At 44.1% G+C, this 24266-nt stretch overlaps 1 protein-coding gene across 1 annotated transcript in view; it reads left to right on the top strand.

The window, feature by feature from the left end:
* Positions 1 to 982: 982 nt before the first annotated feature.
* kif1c (kinesin family member 1C) overlaps positions 983 to 24266 on the top strand; it is an 85162-nt gene continuing 61878 nt past the window's right edge. The window contains exon 1 of the mRNA XM_036986994.1: positions 983 to 1570. The gene's annotated coding sequence lies outside the window, so the exon portion shown is untranslated. The remainder of the gene's footprint in view (positions 1571 to 24266) is intronic.

Raw genomic sequence — 24266 nt, forward strand, 5'->3', positions numbered from 1 at the left:
CACTAAGGTCTAGGAGCACGAGGACAGATGCAGAGCCTCGGTCCGATGCCATTAAAATGCCATTTACCACCTTCACAAGTGCCGTCTCAGTGCTATGATGGGGTCTAAAACCTGATGCCTAGTCACTTTACCTTCATGTACATATCTACCTCTAATACCTTATTATTATCTATCCTGATTCCTAGTCACTTTACCCTGCCTTCATGTACATATCTACCTCAAATACCTTATTATTATCTATCCTGATGTCTAGTCACTTTACCCTGCCTTCATGTACATATCTACCTCAATACCTTATTATTATCTATCCTGATGTCTAGTCACTTTACCTTCATGTACATATCTACCTCAATACCTTATTATTATCTATCCTGATGTCTAGTCACTTTACCCTGCCTTCATGTACATATCTACCTCAAATACCTTATTATTATCTATCCTGATGCCTAGTCACTTTACCCTGCCTTCATGTACATATCTACCTCTAATACCTTATTATTATCTATCCTGATTCCTAGTCACTTTACCTTCATGTACATATCTACCTCTAATACCTTATTAGTTGTATTTCACGGTAAAGTCTACACCAATTGTATTCCGCACATGACACATTTGTTTTAATTTGGTCTAACCCTCCTCATATGACCTCAATGACCTCAACTAACCTGTACCCCCGCACATTGACTCGGTACCACCCCCTGTATATAGCCTCGTTATTGTTATTTTATTGTGTTACTTTTTTAAAAACATTCGTTTATTTAGTAACTATTTTCTTAACTCTTATTTTTCTTAAAACTACATTGTTGGTTAAGGGCTTGTAAGTAAGTGTTTCACGTTATTGTTTACACCTGTTGTATTCGGCGCATGTGACTAATATAATTTGATTTGATTTGGAGCGCTACTGTGTGTGCAGGTTTTTGCTCGAGCCCTGCTCTAACACACCCGAATACACTGCCCCTTTAACTGAGCTCGCTGTCCGGTCCTACCCCTGACGTCACGCGGGTGATGGCGACCGGCTGGTTCCTCTGAGTAGTGCGAGAGGTGAGGAGAGGAGGAGCGCTTGAGGCGAGGGCCGCACACTTTATTTTTTTATTTTTTATTTTTATTTTTCCTTTCCAACCGTCCCGGTAAATAACGGAGAGAGGACTTCCCCGTCCCGCTGTCAGACCGGGACCTGAGGTCAAACTAACTCCGGTTCACCGGACAGACAGAACGTTAACGGGACCAGAACTCTGCCTGCCTTTTCCTCTGCCGTGATTCAGCCCAATCCGAGATCAGACCACACCGATCGGCCGACGCTAAACTTTCCGTTTCTCTCTCCCGGGACTAAATCCTCTCTCATCGACACTTAATCTCCCTGTATTAACGACACTTTTAATCGTTTGGGAACTTTTACTTTCAGGTCGCGAGGAGTTGTAATTCGCCTAAAGGACACAGCGCCCCCACCCAACTTCTGAAACACTTTTCTCCGTGGTTCTTATTTCTGTCTGGTGCGGTAACGGGGCATGACGAGGATTATCTAACTGGACGTCGCTGAGCCACTAGACCCACCATTTCTTCTCCAGTAAAGGTGAGTCATAACTTGGTCTGGGGACCAGCCCTGTAGGCCTGATCCGCTCAGAGACACGGGACCGGACGGGTAGGCCTGGCCAGCTCAGAGACACTGTGTGTTTGTGTGATCAGTAACTCTAGAGTTAATCAGAACATTCCAATCATCCTTCAGGCTATGACGCGTTTATTTACAGCAATTGTTTTATTTTTTAAATATTTTTTTTGACATAGTTTTAGGACAACAAATTAGATTATGATTAAAGTCACCTAATCAGATCGTTCTAAATGCCACCCTGACTGACTGTCGGTAGTCTCGCTGGCCCCGGTGGCACCAAGCCCGTCTCTGGTGACGTCGCCTGAGGGATCACGTGGACCTGCCGGAGGTCCAGCCTGTTAAGTTTCAGGTTTCCAGTTGTAATGTCACATGAACAACTACAGTGAAATGCCTTTCTTGCGAACTCAAAACCCAACAAAGCAATAATCAATAACAAAGTATTACTAGAAAAAACACAGGAGAAATAAGAATAAGAAAAATACAATTAAGTAAGTAAGCATACTATGTACAGGAAATATTTCAGGTACGATATTACCAATGTACAGGGATACTGGAGTGATGGAGGTAGATATGTATAGGGGGAAGGGGACAGGGATAGTGGAGTGATGGAGGTAGATATGTATAGGGGGAAGGGGACAGGGATACTGGAGTGTTGGGGGTAGATATGTATAGGGGGAAGGGGTCTATATACAGGGTCAGTTCAGTACGAGAGATCGACCGATTAATCTGAATGGGCCGATTTCAAGTTTGCATAACAATCGGAAATCGGTATTTTTGGACGATTTTTTTCTTTATACCTTTATTTTACTAGGCAAGTCAGTTAAGAACACATTCTTATTTTCAATGACGGCCTAGGAACAGTGGGTTAACTGGCCTCGGAACAGTGGGTTAACTGGCCTAGGAACAGTGGGTTAACTGCCTGTTCAGGGGCAGAATGACAGATTTACTTTGTCAGCTCGGGGATTCGATCTTGCAACCTTCCGGTTACTAGTCCAACGCTCTAACCACGTAGTGCACTATATAGGGAATAGGGTGCCATTTCTCTTAAAGTCTCCAACCTGTTGAAGGGGTTGTTCAGAGTCCTGCTGATAGTCCCTATATAGTGTACCACTGAGCCCTATGGGGACCTGGTCTAAAGCAGTGCACTATATATAGGGAATAGGGTGCCATTTGTCTTAAAGTCTCCAACCTGCTGAAGGGGTTATTCAGAGTAGTCTGTCAGAGAGCCTGTCATTCATCGATGTGATGTCATGACAATTATCACTGCCATAAAGCACTGACCCCACACACACACACACACACACACACACACACACTCTGTTACACACTCTGTCACACACACAAACACACACACACACTCTCTGTTACTCACACACACACACACACACTCTCTGTTACTCACACACACACACTCTCTGTTACTCACACACACACACATACTCTGTTACTCTCTCTCACACACACACACACACACACACACACACACACACACACAGGGTTAGTAACCAGTCTCCAGTCCAATGTTTGGTCATGAGGGTCATTATAACTCTATAGAAATAGGGTGGAGGGTCATTATAACTATATAGAAATAGGGTGGAGGGTCATTATAACTATATAGAAATAGGGTGGAGGGTCATTATAACTATAGAAATAGGGTGGAGGGTCATTATTACTCTATAGAAATAGGTTGGAGGGTCATTAACTAAAGAAATAGGGTGGAGGGTCATCATAACTCTATAGAAATAGGGTGGAGGGTCATTATTACTATAGAAATAGGGTGGAGGGTCATTATAACTATAGAAATAGGGTGGAGGGTCATTATAACTATAGAAATAGGGTGGGGGGTCATTATAACTCTAAAGAAATAGGGTGGGGGGTCATTATAACTATATAGAAATAGGGTGGAGGGTCATTATAACTATAGAAATAGGGTGGGGGGTCATTATAACTCTATAGAAATAGGGTGGATGGCCATTATAACTATATAGAAATAGGGTGGAGGGTCATTATAACTATAGAAATAGGGTGGAGGGTCATTATAACTATAGAAATAGGGTGGAGGGTCATTATAACTATATAGAAATAGGGTGGAGGGTCATTATAACTCTATAGAAATAGGGTGGAGGGTCATTATAACTATATAGAAATAGGGTGGAGGGTCATTATAACGCTATAGAAATAGGGTGGATGGCCATTATAACTATATAGAAAGAGGGTGGAGGGTCATTATAACTATAGAAATAGGGTTGAGGGTCATTATAACTATAGAAATAGGGTGGAGGGCCATTATAACTATATAGAAATAGGGTGGAGGGTCATTATAACTATAGAAATAGGGTGGAGGGTCATTATAACTATAGAAATAGGGTGGAGGGTCATTATAACTATAGAAATAGGGTGGGGGGTCATTTTAACTATAGAAATAGGGTGTAGGGTCATTATAACTCTATAGAAATAGGGTGGAGGGTCATTATAACTATAGAAATAGGGTGGAGGGTCATTATAACTATAGAAATAGGGTGGAGGGTCATTATAACTATAGAAATAGGGTGGGGGGTCATTTTAACTATAGAAATAGGGTGTAGGGTCATTATAACTCTATAGAAATAGGGTGGAGGGTCATTATAACTATAGAAATAGGGTGGGGGGTCATTTTAACTATAGAAATAGGGTGTAGGGTCATTATAACTCTATAGAAATAGGGTGGAGGGTCATTATAACTCTATAGAAATAGGGTGGAGGGTCATTATTACTCTATAGAAATAGGGTGGAGGGTCATTAACTAAAGAAATAGGGTGGAGGGTCATTATAACTATAGAAATAGGGTGGAGGGTCATTATAACTATAGAAATAGGGTGGAGGGTCATAACTATAGAAATAGGGTGGAGGGCCATTATAACTTTAAAAATAGGGTGGAGGGACATTATAACTATAGAAATAGGGTGGGGGGTCATTATAACTATATAGAAATAGGGTGGAGCGTCATTATAACTATAGAAATAGGGTGGAGGGTCATTATAACTATAGAAATAGGGTGGAGGGTCATTATAACTATAGAAATAGGGTGGAGGGTCATTATAACTATAGAAATAGGGTGGAGGGTCATTATAACTCTATAGAAATAGGGTGGGGGGTCATTATGACTATAGAAATAGGGTGGATGGCCATTATAACTATATAGAAAGAGGGTGGAGGGTCATTATAACTATAGAAATAGGGTTGAGGGTCATTATAACTATAGAAATAGGGTGGAGGGCCATTATAACTCTATAGAAATAGGGTGGAGGGCCATTATAACTATATAGAAATAGGGTGGAGGGTCATTATAACTATAGAAATAGGGTGGAGGGTCATTATAACTATAGAAATAGGGTGGGGGGTCATTTTAACTATAGAAATAGGGTGTAGGGTCATTATAACTCTATAGAAATAGGGTGGAGGGTCATTATAACTAGAAATAGGGTGGAGGGTCATTATAACTCTATAGAAATAGGGTGGAGGGTCATTATTACTCTATAGAAATAGGGTGGAGGGTCATTAACTAAAGAAATAGGGTGGAGGGTCATTATAACTATAGAAATAGGGTGGAGGGTCATTATAACTATAGAAATAGGGTGGAGGGTCATAACTATAGAAATAGGGTGGAGGGCCATTATAACTTTAAAAATAGGGTGGAGGGACATTATAACTATAGAAATAGGGTGGGGGGTCATTATAACTATAGAAATAGGGTGGAGGGTCATTATAACTATAGAAATAGGGTGGAGGGTCATTATAACTATATAGAAATAGGGTGGAGGGTCATTATAACTATAGAAATAGGGTGGAGGGCCATTATAACTATATAGAAATAGGGTGGAGCGTCATTATAACTATAGAAATAGGGTGGAGGGTCATTATGACTATAGAAATAGGGTGGAGGGTCATTATAACTATAGAAATAGGGTGGAGGGTCATAACTATAGAAATAGGGTGGAGGGCCATTATAACTTTAAAAATAGGGTCGAGGGACATTATAACTATAGAAATAGGGTGGGGGGTCATTATAACTATATAGAAATAGGGTGGAGCGTCATTATAACTATAGAAATAGGGTGGAGGGTCATTATAACTATAGAAAAAGGGTGGAGGGCCATTATAACTATATATAAATAGGGTGGAGGGTCATTATAACTATAGAAATAGGGTGGAGGGACATTATAACTATAGAAATAGGGTGGAGGGCCATTATAACTATATAGAAATAGGGTGGCGCGTCATTATAACTATAGAAATAGGGTGGAGGGTCATTATGACTATAGAAATAGGGTGGAGGGTCATTATAACTATATAGAAATAGGGTGGAGGGTCATTATAACTATAGAAATAGGGTGGAGGGTCATTATAACTATAGAAATAGGGTGGAGGGTCATTATAACTATATAGAAATAGGGTGGAGGGTCATTATAACTATAGTAATAGGGTGGAGGGTCATTATAACTATAGAAATAGGGTGGAGGGTCATTTTAACTATATAGAAATAGGGTGGAGGGTCATTATAACTATAGAAATAGGGTGGAGGGCCATTATAACTATATAGAAATAGGGTGGAGGGTCATTATAACTATAGAAATAGGGTGGAGGGCCATTATAACTATATAGAAATAGGGTGGAGCGTCATTATAACTATAGAAATAGGGTGGAGTTTCATTATGACTATATAAATAGGGTGGAGGGTCATTATAACTATATAGAAATAGGGTGGAGGGTCATTATTACTCTATAGAAATAGGGTGGAGGGTCATTATAACTATAGAAATAGGGTGGAGGGCCATTATAACTATATAGAAATAGGGTGGAGGGTCATTTTAACTATATAGAAATAGGGTGGAGGGTCATTATAACTATAGAAATAGGGTGGAGGGTCATTATAACTATATAAATAGGGTGGAGGGCCAATATAACTCTCTAGAAATAGGGTGGAGGGCCATTATAACTATAGAAATAGGGTGGAGGGCCATTATAACTCTAAGAAATAGGGTGGAGGGTCATTATGACTATAGAAATAGGGTGGAGGGTCATTATAACTATAGAAATAGGGTGGAGGGTCATAACTATAGAAATAGGGTGGAGGGCCATTATAACTTTAAAAATAGGGTCGAGGGACATTATAACTATAGAAATAGGGTGGGGGGTCATTATAACTATATAGAAATAGGGTGGAGCGTCATTATAACTATAGAAATAGGGTGGAGGGTCATTATAACTATAGAAAAAGGGTGGAGGGCCATTATAACTATATATAAATAGGGTGGAGGGTCATTATAACTATAGAAATAGGGTGGAGGGACATTATAACTATAGAAATAGGGTGGAGGGCCATTATAACTATATAGAAATAGGGTGGCGCGTCATTATAACTATAGAAATAGGGTGGAGGGTCATTATGACTATAGAAATAGGGTGGAGGGTCATTATAACTATATAGAAATAGGGTGGAGGGTCATTATAACTATAGAAATAGGGTGGAGGGTCATTATAACTATAGAAATAGGGTGGAGGGTCATTATAACTATATAGAAATAGGGTGGAGGGTCATTATAACTATAGTAATAGGGTGGAGGGTCATTATAACTATAGAAATAGGGTGGAGGGTCATTTTAACTATATAGAAATAGGGTGGAGGGTCATTATAACTATAGAAATAGGGTGGAGGGCCATTATAACTATATAGAAATAGGGTGGAGGGTCATTATAACTATAGAAATAGGGTGGAGGGCCATTATAACTATATAGAAATAGGGTGGAGCGTCATTATAACTATAGAAATAGGGTGGAGTTTCATTATGACTATATAAATAGGGTGGAGGGTCATTATAACTATATAGAAATAGGGTGGAGGGTCATTATTACTCTATAGAAATAGGGTGGAGGGTCATTATAACTATAGAAATAGGGTGGAGGGCCATTATAACTATATAGAAATAGGGTGGAGGGTCATTTTAACTATATAGAAATAGGGTGGAGGGTCATTATAACTATAGAAATAGGGTGGAGGGTCATTATAACTATATAAATAGGGTGGAGGGCCAATATAACTCTCTAGAAATAGGGTGGAGGGCCATTATAACTATAGAAATAGGGTGGAGGGCCATTATAACTCTAAGAAATAGGGTGGAGGGCCTAGGGATGGGTTTCTGTCTGTGTACATTAAAGGAGTAGGTTGTAGAAGCACATTGTGACCGCTGGACAGACAGCAAGCAGCCTGATACACCATCAATACTACATTCCATCAGTCATCTGTCTGTCTCCCTCTCTCTCTCTCTCTCTCCCTCTCTCTCTCTCTCTCTCTCTCTCTCTCTCTCTCTCTCTGGCCTTTTGTCTGTTTCTCTCTGTCTCCTTCAGACCTAAACCTGTTTAGTGGTGATGTGTTTAAGGCAGCATCTCTCAGAACTTCTAACAGCTGGGTGATTAAACAGGACAAACTCTAGTCTTAGACCAGTGTTATGGGTTCTCTCTAAACAGTTTAAAAACAAGACAAACTGTATAACTGTAGTCTTAGACCAGTGTTATGGGTTCTCTCTAAACAGTTTAAAAACAAGACAAACTGTATAACTGTAGTCTTAGACCAGTGTTATGGGTTCTCTAAACAGTTTAAAAACAAGACAAAATGTATAACTGTAGTCTTAGACAAGTGTTATGGGTTATCTCTAAACAGTTTAAAAACAAGACAAAATGTATAACTGTAGTCTTAGACCAGTGTTATGGGTTCTCTAAACAGTTTAAAAACAAGACAAACTGTATAACTGTAGTCTTAGACCAGTGTTATGGGTTCTCTCTAAACAGTTTAAAAACAAGACAAACTGTATAACTGTAGTCTTAGACCAGTGTTATGGGTTCTCTAAACAGTTTAAAAACAAGACAAAATGTATAACTGTAGTCTTAGACCAGTGTTATGGGTTCTCTCTAAACAGTTTAAAAACAAGACAAAATGTATAACTGTAGTCTTAGACCAGTGTTATGGGTTCTCTCTAAACAGTTTAAAAACAAGACAAACTGTATAACTGTAGTCTTAGACCAGTGTTATGGGTTCTCTAAACAGTTTAAAAACAAGACAAAATGTATAACTGTAGTCTTAGACCAGTGTTATGGGTTCTCTCTAAACAGTTTAAAAACAAGACAAACTGTATAACTGTAGTCTTAGACCAGTGTTATGGGTTCTCTAAACAGTTTAAAAACAAGACAAAATGTATAACTGTAGTCTTAGACCAGTGTTATGGGTTCTCTCTAAACAGTTTAAAAACAAGACAAAATGTATAACTGTAGTCTTAGACCAGTGTTATGGGTTCTCTCTAAACAGTTTAAAAACAAGACAAACTGTATAACTGTAGTCTTAGACCAGTGTTATGGGTTCTCTAAACAGTTTAAAAACAAGACAAAATGTATAACTGTAGTCTTAGACAAGTGTTATGGGTTATCTCTAAACAGTTTAAAAACAAGACAAAATGTATAACTGTAGTCTTAGACCAGTGTTATGGGTTCTCTAAACAGTTTAAAAACAAGACAAACTGTATAACTGTAGTCTTAGACCAGTGTTATGGGTTCTCTCTAAACAGTTTAAAAACAAGACAAACTGTATAACTGTAGTCTTAGACCAGTGTTATGGGTTCTCTAAACAGTTTAAAAACAAGACAAAATGTATAACTGTAGTCTTAGACCAGTGTTATGGGTTCTCTCTAAACAGTTTAAAAACAAGACAAAATGTATAACTGTAGTCTTAGACCAGTGTTATGGGTTCTCTCTAAACAGTTTAAAAACAAGACAAACTGTATAACTGTAGTCTTAGACCAGTGTTATGGGTTCTCTAAACAGTTTAAAAACAAGACAAAATGTATAACTGTAGTCTTAGACCAGTGTTATGGGTTCTCTCTAAACAGTTTAAAAACAAGACAAACTGTATAACTGTAGTCTTAGACCAGTGTTATGGGTTCTCTAAACAGTTTAAAAACAAGACAAAATGTATAACTGTAGTCTTAGACCAGTGTTATGGGTTCTCTCTAAACAGTTTAAAAACAAGACAAAATGTATAACTGTAGTCTTAGACCAGTGTTATGGGTTCTCTCTAAACAGTTTAAAAACAAGACAAACTGTATAACTGTAGTCTTAGACCAGTGTTATGGGTTCTCTAAACAGTTTAAAAACAAGACAAAATGTATAACTGTAGTCTTAGACCAGTGTTATGGGTTCTCTCTAAACAGTTTAAAAACAAGACAAACTGTATAACTGTAGTCTTAGACCAGTGTTATGGGTTCTCTAAACAGTTTAAAAACAAGACAAAATGTATAACTGTAGTCTTAGACCAGTGTTATGGGTTCTCTCTAAACAGTTTAAAAACAAGACAAAATGTATAACTGTAGTCTTAGACCAGTGTTATGGGTTCTCTCTAAACAGTTTAAAAACAAGACAAACTGTATAACTGTAGTCTTTGTGAGCGGACCACATACTTTGAGGTCGCTCTAAAGCGAAAAGGTGGAATAAACGAGTCGGAAACAAGTTTTCTGAACTGAACAAAGTTCTCTATTGATGTATTTATTTATTATTAGACACTCCAACACAATCAAGGATGATCTGAAAATGTTCTTCCTTTACAAGAACAAGGAACATAAGGAGAGTATCTTTAAACTATAACATACATCACGGGTGTGTCACCGGTTTAACGGTCCGTCCGTGGAGAGCTCCCTTCAGGTGGTGGTGTGGATCTGTGGTGGCCATTCCCCAGAAGTAGTTTGTCCCCTACTTCTCCCTTCCGAAAGGTACCGTCCTCTAATTTGGAGAAGCAAGCACTCTTTTCTTTCACTCCTCTCTGCCGGTTCCCTCCTCTCTCCTCTGCCGGTTCCCTACTCTCCTCTCTGCCGGTTCCCTCCTCTCTCTTATAGGGGAAAGAGAATAGTTCATTAGTACCGTCAGCTGTGCTTAATTGCCTCTGATCACCTTGACTCACATGCCGGGCCGGGCTACTGTCTGTGGGAGCAGCCTGCCCTCTGGTGGTCCTTCCACATCTTAGACTTGGGTTCTTACAGTAGTTATGGGTTGTTCTCTCTAAACAGTTTACAACACTCAGATCCTACTGGACCCTAAATATGCTCTGAAAGCAAACATGTTGACATGAGTACCCTGATATCGGGGAATTTGTGCCATTCTGAATTTTTTAATTTTTTTTTAGCATCCTTTGTTTTAGCCTAAGTGCGTATGTTTCTAAAGGCTTGTAAAGGCATCAGCCGAAATCGGCGAGGTGAACTGAACTCGGCGAGGTGAACCGAACAAGGGTGCTCCATACTCCTTAAAAGACCTTCGCTTGAAAAAACTGAAAAAAAGCGGTAATAGTACTGTACACTTCATGAAAATTAGTCCCAATGAACCTGAGATGACTCTGAGATGGTATGGTACAGAAATGGTATGACAGTATGAAAATGTGGATAACACCCAACCCTACACACGGCCCTATCACTGTATAATACCCTGCAGTGGAAACACGGCCCTATCACTGTACAATACCCTGCACTGGAAACACGGCCCTATCACTGTACAATACCCTGCACTGGAAACACGGCCACAGCACTGTACAATACCCTGCACTGGAAACACGGCCACAGCACTGTATAATACCCTGCACTGGAAACACGGCCCCATCACTGTACAATACCCTGCACTGGAAACACGGCCACAGCACTGTACAATACCCTGCACTGGAAACACGGCCCTATCACTGTACAATACCCTGCACTGGAAACACGGCCACAGCACTGTATAATACCCTGCACTGGAAACACGGCCACAGCACTGTATAATACCCTGCACTGGAAACACGGCCACAGCACTGTATAATACCCTGCACTGGAAACACGGCCCTATCACTGTACAATACCCTGCACTGGAAACACGGCCACAGCACTGTACAATACCCTGCACTGGAAACACGGACCTATCACTGTACAATACCCTGCACTGGAAACACGGCCACAGCACTGTATAATACCCTGCACTGGAAACACGGCCACAGCACTGTATAATACCCTGCACTGGAAACACGGCCACAGCACTGTATAATACCCTGCACTGGAAACACGGCCCTATCACTGTACAATACCCTGCACTGGAAACACGGCCACAGCACTGTATAATACCCTGCACTGGAAACACGGCCACAGCACTGTACAATACCCTGCACTGGAAACACGGCCACAGCACTGGAAACACGGCCACAGCACTGTATAATATCCAGCACTGGAAACACGGCCACAGCACTGTATAATACCCTGCACTGGAAACACGGCCACAGCACTGTACAATACCCTGCACTGGAAACACGGCCACAGCACTGGAAACACGGCCACAGCACTGTACAATATCCAGCACTGGAAACACGGCCACAGCACTGTATAATACCCTGCACTGGAAACACGGCACTATCACTATAATACCCTGCACTGGAAACACGGCCACAGCACTGTATAATATCCAGCACTGGAAACACGGCCACAGCACTGTATAATACCCTGCACTGGAAACACGGCCACAGCACTGTACAATACCCTGCACTGGAAACACGGCCACAGCACTGGAAACACGGCCACAGCACTGTACAATATCCAGCACTGGAAACACGGCCACAGCACTGTATAATACCCTGCACTGGAAACACGGCACTATCACTATAATACCCTGCACTGGAAACACGGCCACATCACTGTATAATACCCTGCACTGGAAACACGGCCACAGCACTGTATAATATCCAGCACTGGAAACACGGCACTATCACTATAATACCCTGCAGTGGAAACACGGCCCTATCACTGTATAATATCCAGCACTGGAAACACGGCCACATCACTGTACAATATCCAGCACTGGAAACACGGCCCTATCACTATAATACCCTGCACTGGAAACACGGCCACATCACTGTATAATACCCTGCACTGGAAACACGGCCACAGCACTGTATAATATCCAGCACTGGAAACACGGCACTATCACTATAATACCCTGCAGTGGAAACACGGCCCTATCACTGTATAATATCCAGCACTGGAAACACGGCACTATCACTATAATACCCTGCACTGGAAACACGGCCACATCACTGTATAATACCCTGCACTGGAAACACGGCCACATCACTGTATAATACCCTGCACTGGAAACACGGCCACATCACTGTATAATACCCTGCAGTGGAAACACGGCCCTATCACTGTATAATATCCAGCACTGGAAACACGGCACTATCACTATAATACCCTGCACTGGAAACACGGCCACATCACTGTATAATATCCAGCACTGGAAACACGGCACTATCACTATAATACCCTGCAGTGGAAACACGGCCCTATCACTGTATAATACCCTGCACTGGAAACACGGCCACATCACTGTATAATACCCTGCAGTGGAAACACGGCCCTATCACTGTATAATACCCTGCACTGGAAACACGGCCACATCACTGTATAATACCCTGCACTGGAAACACGGCCACAGCACTGTATAATACCCTGCACTGGAAACACGGCCACATCACTGTATAATATCCAGCACTGGAAACACGGCCCTATCACTGTACAATACCCTGCACTGGAAACACGGCCACATCACGGTATAATATCCAGCACTGGAAACACGGCCACATCACTGTATAATATCCAGCACTGGAAACACGGCCACAGCACTGTATAATATCCAGCACTGGAAACACGGCACTATCACTGTATAATATCCAGCACTGGAAACACGGCCACATCACTGTATAATATCCAGCACTGAAAACACGGCCCTATCACTATAATACCCTGCACTGGAAACACGGCCACAGCACTGTGTGTTTTAGAATACCTTTGCTGTGATGTCAGGGTTTCTCTCTTCCTCCTAGAACACATTCCACTCTGCTCCTTCAGTACTCTGTACCACACACACACACACACACACACACACACACACACACACACACACACACACGTGTTCTGTGTGTCTTTGAATCTGATCATTCATACGAGTCAAACCTGAAAATCAAAAGATTTTGGGTCTGTCTATCTCTGTCTCTGTCTATCTCTGTCTCTGTCTATCTCTGTCTCTGTCTGTCCCTGTGTCTGTCTGTCCCTGTGTCTGTCTGTCCCTGTGTCTGTCTGTCTCTGTGTCTGTCTGTCCCTGTGTCTGTCTGTCTCTGTGTCTGTCTGTCCCTGTGTCTGTCTGTCCCTGTGTCTGTCTGTCCCTGTGTCTGTCTGTCCCTGTGTCTGTCTGTCCCTGTGTCTGTCTCTCTGTCTGTCCCTGTGTCTGTCTCTCTGTCTGTCTCTGTGTCTGTCTGTCCCTGTGTCTGTCTGTCCCTGTGTCTGTCTGTCTGTCTGTGTCTGTCTGTCCCTGTGTCTGTCTGTCCCTGTGTTTGCATAGTGTGTGTGTGTGTGTGTTTGCGTAGTGTGTGTGTGTGTGTGTTTGCGTAGTGTGTGTGTGTGTGTGTGTTTGCGTAGTGTGTGTGTGTGTGTGTTTGCGTAGTGTGTGTGTGTGTGTGTGTGTGTGTGTGTTTGCGTAGTGTGTGTGTGTGTGTGTTTGCGTAGTGTGTGTGTGTGTGTGTGTGTGTGTTTGCGTAGTGTGTGTGTGTGTGTGTTTGCGTAGTGTGTGTGTGTGTGTGTTTGCGTAGTGTGTGTGTGTTTGCGTAGTGTGTGTGCATATGTTGTGTGCGTGTGCACTTGATTTTGTTTACATGCTACTGCGGTGGTGGATCACATGCTAGACAGGTGTATTAAATTGAGCTCACAGCCATACAATCTCCATAGACAAACATTGGCAGTAGAACGGCCCGAAGAGCTCAGTGACTTTAGATTCAGGAGCAGTGGAACGGCCCGTAGAGCTCAGTGACTTTAGATTCAGGAGCAGTGGAACGGCCCGTAGAGCTCAGTGACTAGATTCAGGAGCAGTGGAATGGCCCGTAGAGCTCAGTGACTTTAGATTCAGGAGCAGTGGAACGGCCCGTAGAGCTCAGTGACTAGATTCAGGAGCAGTGGAACGGCCCGTAGAGCTCAGTGACTTTAGATTCAGGAGCAGTGGAACGGCCCGTAGAGCTCAGTGACTTTAGATTCAGGAGCAGTGGAACGGCCCGTAGAGCTCAGTGACTAGATTCAGGAGCAGTGGAACGGCCCGTAGAGCTCAGTGACTAGATTCAGGAGCAGTGGAACGGCCCGTAGAGCTCAGTGACTAGATTCAGGAGCAGTGGAACGGCCCGTAGAGCTCAGTGACTTTAGATTCAGGAGCAGTGGAACGGCCCGTAGAGCTCAGTGACTTTAGATTCAGGAGCAGTGGAACGGCCCGTAGAGCTCAGTGACTTTAGATTCAGGAGCAGTGGAACGGCCCATAGAGCTCAGTGACTAGATTCAGGAGCAGTGGAACGGCCCATAGAGCTCAGTGACTAGATTCAGGAGCAGTAGAACGGCCCGTAGAGCTCAGTGACTAGATTCAGGAGCAGTGGAACAGCCCGTAGAGCTCAGTGACTAGATTCAGGAGCAGTGGAACGGCCCGTAGAGCTCAGTGACTAGATTCAGGAGCAGTGGAACGGCCCGTAGAGCTCAGTGACTTTAGATTCAGGAGCAGTGGAACGGCCCGTAGAGCTCAGTGACTTTAGATTCAGGAGCAGTGGAACAGCCCGTAGAGCTCAGTGACTAGATTCAGGAGCAGTGGAACGGCCCGTAGAGCTCAGTGACTTTAGATTCAGGAGCAGTGGAACGGCCCGTAGAGCTCAGTGACTTTAGATTCAGGAGCAGTGGAACGGCCCGTAGAGCTCAGTGACTTTAGATTCAGGAGCAGTGGAACGGCCCGTAGAGCTCAGTGACTAGATTCAGGAGCAGTGGAACGGCCCGTAGAGCTCAGTGACTTTAGATTCAGGAGCAGTGGAACGGCCCGTAGAGCTCAGTGACTAGATTCAGGAGCAGTGGAACGGCCCGTAGAGCTCAGTGACTTTAGATTCAGGAGCAGTGGAACGGCCCGTAGATCTCAGTGACTAGATTCAGGAGCAGTGGAACGGCCCGTAGAGCTCAGTGACTAGATTCAGGAGCAATGGAACGGCCCGTAGAGCTCAGTGACTTTAGATTCAGGAGCAGTGGAACGGCCCGTAGATCTCAGTGACTAGATTCAGGAGCAGTGGAACGGCCCGTAGAGCTCAGTGACTTTAGATTCAGGAGCAGTGGAACGGCCCGTAGAGCTCAGTGACTAGATTCAGGAGCAGTAGAGCGGCTCATAGAGCTCAGTGACTAGATTCAGGAGCAGTGGAAATGCGTTCTCTGAAGTGATGGATCACGCTTCACCATCTGGCAGTCTGATGGATGAATCTGGGTTTGGCGGATGCCAGGAGAACGCTACCTGCCCCAATGCATAGTGCCAACTGTAAAGTTTGGTGGAGGAGGAATAATGGTCCGGGGTTGTTTTTCATGGTTCGGGCTAGGCCCATTGGTTCCAATGAAGGGAAATCTTAACGCTACATCATACATTCTAGATGATTCTGTGCTTCCACACAGTTTGGGGAGACCCTTTCCTGATTCAGCATGACAATGCCCCCGTGCACAAAGCCAAGTCCAAACAAATAGTTTGTGAGATCGGTGTGGAAGAACTTGACTGGCCTGCTCAGAGCCTTGACCTCAACCCTATCGAACACCTTTGGGATGAATTGGAACGCCGACTGCGAGCCAGGCCTCATCGCCCAGCATCAGTGCCCGACCTCACTAATGCTCTTGTGGCTGAATGGAAGCAAGTCCCTGCAGCAATGTTCCAACATCTAGTGGAACGCCTTCCCAGAGGAGTGGAGGTTGTTATAGCAGCAATGTTCCTTCATCTTGTGGAAAGCCTTCCCAGAAGAGAGGAGGCTGTTATAGCAGCAAAGGGGGACCAACTACATATTAATGCCCATGATTTAGGAACGAGATGTTTGACGAGCAGGTGTCCACATACTTTCGGTCATGTCGTGTATATACAGTCCAGTGAATGCTGTGTGATAGTTGGGAATGTTGTTAAAACACACAGAGACAGACTGTGGTGTAGACCACTACACACAGAGACAGACTGTGGCGTAGACCACAACACACAGAGACAGACTGTGGTGTAGACCACTACACACAGAGACAGACTGTGGTGTAGACCACTACACACAGAGACAGACTGTGGCGTAGACCACAACACACAGAGACAGACTGTGGTGTAGACCACTACACACAGAGACAGACTGTGGTGTAGACCACAACACACAGAGACAGACAGACTGAGAGAGTGATTGAAGACTAAAGACAGATAGATCAAATGAAAGTGTATTAGTCACATGCGCTGAATACAACAGGTAGACCTTACAGTGAAATGCTTACTTCCAAGCCCTTAACCAACAATGCTGTTTTAAGAAAATGTTAAGAAAATAACAAATAATTAAAGAGCAGCAGTAAATAACAATAGCTGGGCTGTATACAGGAGGTACCTGCAAATAGTCTGGGTAGCCATTTGATTAGCTGTTCAGGAGACTTATGGCTTAGGGGTAAAAGCTGTTTAGAAGCCTCTTGGACCTAGACTTGGTGCACCGGTACCGCTTGGTGTGCGGTAGTAGAGAGAACAGTCAATGACTGGGGTGGTTGGGGTCTTTGACCATTTTTAGGGCCTTCCTCTGACACCGCTTGGTATAGAGGTCCTGGATGGCAGGAAGCTTTGCCCCGGTGATGTACTGGGCTGTACGCAGTACCCTCTGTAGTGCCTTGCGGTCGGAGGCCAAGCAGTTGCCGTACCAGGCAGTGATGCAACTCGTCAGGATGCTCTCGATGGTGCAGCTGTAAAACCTTTTTAGGATCTGAGGAACCATGCCAAATCTTTTTCGATTCCTGAGGGGGAATAGGTTTTGTTGTGCTCTCTTCACAATTGTCTTGGACCATGTTAGTTTGTTGGTGATGTGGACGCCAAGGAACTTGAAGCTCCACTGCAGCCTTTACGATGAGAATGGGGGCATGCTTGGTCCTCCTTTTCCTGTAGTCCACAATCATCTAATTTGTCTTGATCACGTTGAGGGAGAGGTTGTTGTCCTTGCACCACACTGCCAGTTCTCTGACCTCCCTATAGGCTGTCTCGTTGTTGTCGGTGTTCAGGGCTACCACTGTTGTGTCATCAGCAAACTTGATGATGGTGTTGGAGTCGTGCTTGGCCATGCAGTCTTGAGGGAACAGGGAGTACATGAGGGGACTGAGCACGCACCCCTGAGGTGCCCCCGTGTTGAAGATCAGCGTGGCGGAAGTGTTGTTACCTACCCTTACCACCTGGGGTCGGCCCGTAAGGAAGTCCAGGATCCAGTTGCAGAGGGAGGTGTTTAGTCCCAGGGTCCTTAGCTCTAGCAGTCTCTATGGGGGTGCCACAGGGTTAAATTCTCGGGCCAACTCTTTTCTCTATATACATCAATGATGTCGCTCTTGCTGCTGGTGATTCTCTGATCCACCTCTACACTTCTGGCCCTTCTTTGGACACTGTGTTAACTAACCTCGAGACAAGCTTCAATACCATACAACACTCCTTCCGTGACCTCTAACTGCTCTTAAATGCAAGTAAAACTAAATGCATGTTCTTCAACCGATCACTGCCCGCACCTGCCCGCCCGTCCAGAATCACTACTCTGGACGTTTCTGACAACTACAAATACCTTGGTGTCTGGTTAGACTGTAAACTCTCCTTCCAGACTCACATTAAGCATCTCCAATCCAAAATTAAATCTAGAATCGGCTTCCTATTTCGCAAAAATCATCCTTAACTCATGCTGCCAAACATACCCTCGTAAAACTGACTATCCTATCGATCCTTGACTTTGGCGATGTCATTTACAAAATAGCCTCCAACACTCTACTCAGCAAATTGGATGCAGTCTATCACAGTGCCATCCGTTTTGTCACCAAAGCCCCATATACTACCCACCACTGCGACCTGTGTGCTCTCGTTGGCTGGCCCTCGCTTCATATTCGTTGCCAGACCCACTGGCTCCAGGTCATCAAAAAGTATTTGCTAGGTAAAGCCCCACTTTATCTCAGCTCACTGGTCACCATAGCAGCACCATAGCATCAACAGGTATATTTCACTGGTCATCCCCAAAGCCAGTTCCTCCTTTGGCAGCCTTTCCTTCCAGTTCTCTGCTGCAAATGACTGAAACTAATTGCAAAAATCACTGAAGCTGGAGACTCATATCTCCCTCACTAACTTTATAGATTTAAAATATAGATGTTAACTCTCTTGGTAAATAGTGTGGTCTACACCTTATCATGAGATACTCTAACTCAAGCCTTGGGGCGGCAGGGTAGCCTAGTGGTTAGAGCGTTGGACTAGTAACCGAAAGGTTGCAAGCTCAAATCCCCGAGCTGACAAGGTGAAAATCTGTCATTCTGCCCCTGAACAAGGCAGTTAACCCACTGGACAGAAGTTAACACTCGTCACCTGATGCACCCTGATCTGTTGTATCTCCCTCCCGTCAGACTATTGAAAAAAAAGTATTTGTCTATTCTGAGGTGAATAATCCTAGTTCTGATGTTCAAAAGCTTTTTTCGGTCATAAGAGACGGTAGCAGCAACATTATGTACAAAACAAGTTATGAACAATGAAAAGAGGAGAGGAGAAGAGATGAGGGCTGTAGCTAACTAACCACAGACAGTCTGACCCTGGTACCTCTACCAGCCTGCTGTATCTGACCCTGGTACCTCTACCAGCCTGCTGTGTCTGACCCTGGTACCTCTACCAGCCTGCTGTGTGTGGAGAATCCAACGCTGTGTTTCATTGACTCTGTGTACAAGTGTTTTGTCTGTCTATTCAGAGTTGAAAGCGCCTGTGAAAATGAATTGTGTTTTGAATGTGGCTGCAGGTTACAAAGTAAGAGGTGAGTGAGTGAGTGAGTGAGTGAGTGAGTGAGTGAGTGAGTGTGTGAGTGAGTGAGTGAGTGAGTGAGTGAGTGAGTGAGTGAGTGAGTGAGTGAGTGAGTGAGTGAGTGAGTGAGTGTGTGAGTGAGTGAGTGTGTGAGTGAGTGAGTGAGTGAGTGAGTGTGTGAGTGTGTGAGTGAGTGAGTGAGTGTGTGAGTGAGTGAGTGTGTTGGATGGGGGAAGTGACTCAGAGAAGGTGCACCTCTACTCACTTCCTATATGTCGAGCTGTGGTGTGTGTGTGTGTGTGTGTGTGTGTGTGTGTGTGTGTGTGTGTGCGTGTGTGTGTGTGTGTGTGTGTGTCCTATGGTTGTTCTGACTGATTCCCCTGCAACAAACATTTAGACTAGAATACCACCTGTTAGGGCAGTCTGTAGTAAGGTTGTAGTAGTGTTGTAGTAAGGTTGTAGTAAGGTTGTAGTAGTGTTGTAGTTGTAACATGTCTCAAAGGGCAGTCTGTAGTAAGGTTGTAGTAACATTGTAGTAGTGTTGTAGTAAGGTTGTAGTAAGGTTGTAGTAATGTTGTTGTTGTAACATGTCTCAAAGGGCAGTCTGTCGTAACGCTGTAGTAGGGTTGTAGTAGTGTTCTAGTGACGTAGTAGTGTTGTAGTAGTGTTGTAGTTGTAACATGACTCAAAGGGCAGTCTGTAGTAAAGTTGTAGTTGTAACATGTCTCAATGGGCTGGACGATAAATCCATATCAATAATTATCGAGGTAATTACTTCCCTCAATAACCAAATAAAAATGTTGATATAGAATAATTAGGTACAGCAGTCCATTTCACCTCTGACGCAGCAGGAACGTGCAGAGAAATGACAATATGCACGTGGAGAGATATACGCCCACTAAAAACCACTTAGCACCTCGAGTGATGGAGTAGCCACTATTAACCACTGAATGAGTGATGGAGTAGCCACTATTAACCACTAAATGAGTGATGGAGTAGCCACTATTAACCACTAAATGAGTGATGGAGTAGCCAGTATTAACCACTAAATGGGTGATGGAGTAGCCACTATTAACCACTGAATGAGTGATGGAGTAGCCACTATTAACCACTAAATGGGTGATGGAGTAGCCACTATTAACCACTAAATGGGTGATGGAGTAGCCACTATTAACCACTAAATGGGTGATGGAGTAGCCACTATTAACCACTAAATGAGTGGTGGAGAGGCCACTATTAACCACTAAATGAGTGATGGAGTAGCCACTATTAACCACTAAATGAGTGATGGAGTAGTCACTATTAACCACTAAATGAGTGATGGAGTAGTCACTATTAACCACTAAATGAGTGATGGAGTAGCCTCTATTAACCACTAAATGAGTGATGGAGTAGCCTCTATTAACCACTAAATGAGTGATGGAGTAGCCACTATTAACCACTAAATGAGTGATGGAGTAGCCAGTATTAACCACTAAATGAGCGGTGGAGTAGCCACTATTAACCACTAAATGAGTGATGGAGTAGCCACTATTAACCACTAAATGAGTGGTGGAGTAGCCACTATTAACCACTAAATGAGTGATGGAGTAGCCACTATTAACCACTAAATGAGTCGTGGAGTAGACACTATTAACCACTATCAACCACTAAATGAGTGATGGAGTAGTCACTATTAACCACTAAATGAGTGGTGGAGAGGCCACTATTAACTACTAAATGAGTGATGGATTAGCCACTATTAACCACTAAATGAGTGATGGAGTAGCCACTATTAACCACTAAATGAGTGATGGAGTAGACACTATTAACCACTAAATTAGTGATGGAGTAGTCACTATTAACCACTAAATGGGTGATGGAGTAGCCACTATTAACCACTAAATGAGTGATGGAGTAGTCACTATTAACCACTATTAACCACTAAATGAGTGATGGAGTAGCCACTATCAACCACTATTAACCACTAAATGAGTGATGGAGTAGCCACTATTAACCACTATTAACCACTAAATGGGTGATGGAGTAGCCACTATTAACCACTAAATGAGTGATGGAGTAGCCACTATTAACCACTAAATGAGTGATGGAGTAGCCACTATTAACCACTAAATTAGTGATGGAGTAGACACTATTAACCACTAAATGAGTGATAGAGTAGTCTCTATTAACCACTAAATGAGTGATGGAGTAGTCACTATTAACCACTAAATGAGTGATGGAGTAGCCTCTATTAACCACTGAGTGATGGAGTAGACACTATTAACCACTAAATTAGTGATGGAGTAGCCACTATTAACCACTAAATGAGTGATGGAGTAGCCACTATTAACCACTAAATTAGTGATGGAGTAGCCACTATTAACCACTAAATGAGTGATGGAGTAGACACTATTAACCACTAAATGAGTGATGGAGTAGACACTATTAACCACTAAATAAGTGATGGAGTAGACACTATTAACCACTAAATGAGTTGTGGAGTAGTCACTATTAACCACTAAATGAGTGGTGGAGTAGACACTATTAACCACTAAATGAGTGATGGAGTAGACACTATTAACCACTAAATGAGTGATGGAGTAGTCTCTATTAACCACTAAATGAGTGGTGGAGTAGCCACTATTAACCATTAAATGAGTGATGGAGTAGACACTATTAACCACTAAATGAGTGATGGAGTAGCCACTATTAACCACTAAATGAGTGATGGAGTAGCCACTATTAACCACTAAATGAGTGATGGAGTAGCCACTATTAACCACTAAATGAGTGATGGAGTAGTCACTATTAACCACTAAATGAGTGGTGGAGTAGTCACTATTAACCACTATTAACCACTAAATGAGTGGTGGAGTAGCCACTATTAACCACTATTAACCACTAAATGAGTGGTGGAGTAGCCACTATTAACCATTAAATGAGTGATGGAGTAGACACTATTAACCACTAAATGAGTGATGGAGTAGCCACTATTAACCACTAAATGAGTGATGGAGTAGTCACTATTAACCACTAAACGAGTGGTGGAGTAGTCACTATTAACCACTAAATGAGTGGTGGAGTAGCCACTATTAACCACTAAATGAGTGATGGAGTAGACACTATTAACCACTAAATGAGTGGTGGAGTAGACACTATTAACCACTAAATGAGTGATGGAGTAGACACTATTAACCACTAAATGAGTGGTGGAGTAGTCACTATTAACCACTAAATGAGTGATGTCAGTGAAACAGTGGGTACCTGTTATAGTGTAGTACTTAGACTGGTTACCACCCGTTATAGTGTAGTAGATAGACTGGGTACCAACTGTTATAGTGTGGTAGTTAGACTGGGTAGAGGTTAGAGGTTGGAGGGAGAGAGGTTGGAGGGAGAGAGGTTGCAGGGAGAGAGGTTGGAGGGGAGAGGGAGAGAGGTTAGAGGGAGAGAGGTTGGAGGGAGAGAGGTTGGAGGGAGAGAGGTTGGAGGGGAGAGTTTGGAGGGAGAGAGGTTGGAGGGAGAGAGGTTGGAGGGAGAGAGGTTGGAGGGAGAGAGGTTGGAGGGGAGAGGTTGGAGGGGAGAGGTTGGAGGGGGAGAGGTTGGAGGGAGAGAGGTTGGAGGGAGAGAGGTTGGAGGGAGAGAGGTTGGAAGGAGAAAGAGGGAGAGAGGTTGGAGGGAGAGAGGTTGGAGGGGAGAGTTTGGAGGGAGAGAGGTTAGGGGGGAGAGAGGTTGGAGGGAGAGAGGTTGGAGGGAGAGAGGTTGGAGGGAGAGAGGTTGGAGGGAGAGAGGTTGGAGGGAGAGAGGTTAGGCGGGAGAGAGGTTAGGCGGGAGAGAGGTTAGGAGGGGAGAGGTTGGAGGGGAGAGGTTGGAGGGGAGAGGTTGGAGGGGAGAGGTTGGAGGGAGAGAGGTTGGAGGGAGAAAGAGAGAGAGAGGGAGAGAGGTTGGAGGGAGAGAGGTTGGAGGGGAGAGTTTGGAGGGAGAGAGGTTAGGGGGGAGAGGTTGGAGGGGAGAGGTTGGAGGGAGAAAGAGGGAGAGAGGGAGAGAGGTTGGAGGGAGAGAGGTTGGAGGGAGAGAGGTTGGAGGGAGAGAGGTTGGAGGGAGAGAGGTTAGGCGGGAGAGAGGTTAGGCGGGAGAGAGGTTAGGCGGGAGAGAGGTTAGGCGGGAGAGAGGTTAGGGGGAGAGAGGTTAGGGGGGGAGAGGTTGGAGGGAGAGAGGTTAGGCGGGAGAGAGGTTAGGAGGGAGAGAGGTTGGAGGGAGAGAGGTTGGGGGGAGAGAGGTTGGGGGGAGAGAGGTTAGGGGGGAGAGAGGTTAGGCGGGAGAGAGGTTAGGGGGAGAGAGGTTGGAGGGAGAGAGGTTAGGCGGGAGAGAGGTTGGGGGGAGAGAGGTTAGGGGGAGAGGTTAGGGGGGGAGAGGTTGGAGGGAGAGAGGTTAGGCGGGAGAGAGGTTGGAGGGAGAGAGGTTGGAGGGAGAGAGGTTGGGGGAGAGAGGTTGGGGGGAGAGAGGTTAGGGGGGAGAGAGGTTAGGCGGGAGAGAGGTTAGGGGGAGAGAGGTTGGAGGGAGAGAGGTTGGAGGGAGAGAGGTTGGAGGGAGAAAGAGGGAGAGAGGGAGAGAGGTTGGAGGGAGAGAGGTTGGAGGGAGAGAGGTTGGAGGGAGAGAGGTTGGAGGGAGAGAGGTTGGAGGGAGAGAGGTTGGAGGGAGAGAGGTTAGGCGGGAGAGAGGTTAGGCGGGAGAGAGGTTGGGGGGAGAGAGGTTAGGGGGAGAGGTTAGGGGGGGAGAGGTTGGAGGG

This window comes from Oncorhynchus mykiss, chromosome 9, assembly GCF_013265735.2.
Source record: "Oncorhynchus mykiss isolate Arlee chromosome 9, USDA_OmykA_1.1, whole genome shotgun sequence".
In the NCBI taxonomy this organism is placed as follows: Eukaryota; Metazoa; Chordata; class Actinopteri; order Salmoniformes; family Salmonidae; genus Oncorhynchus; species Oncorhynchus mykiss.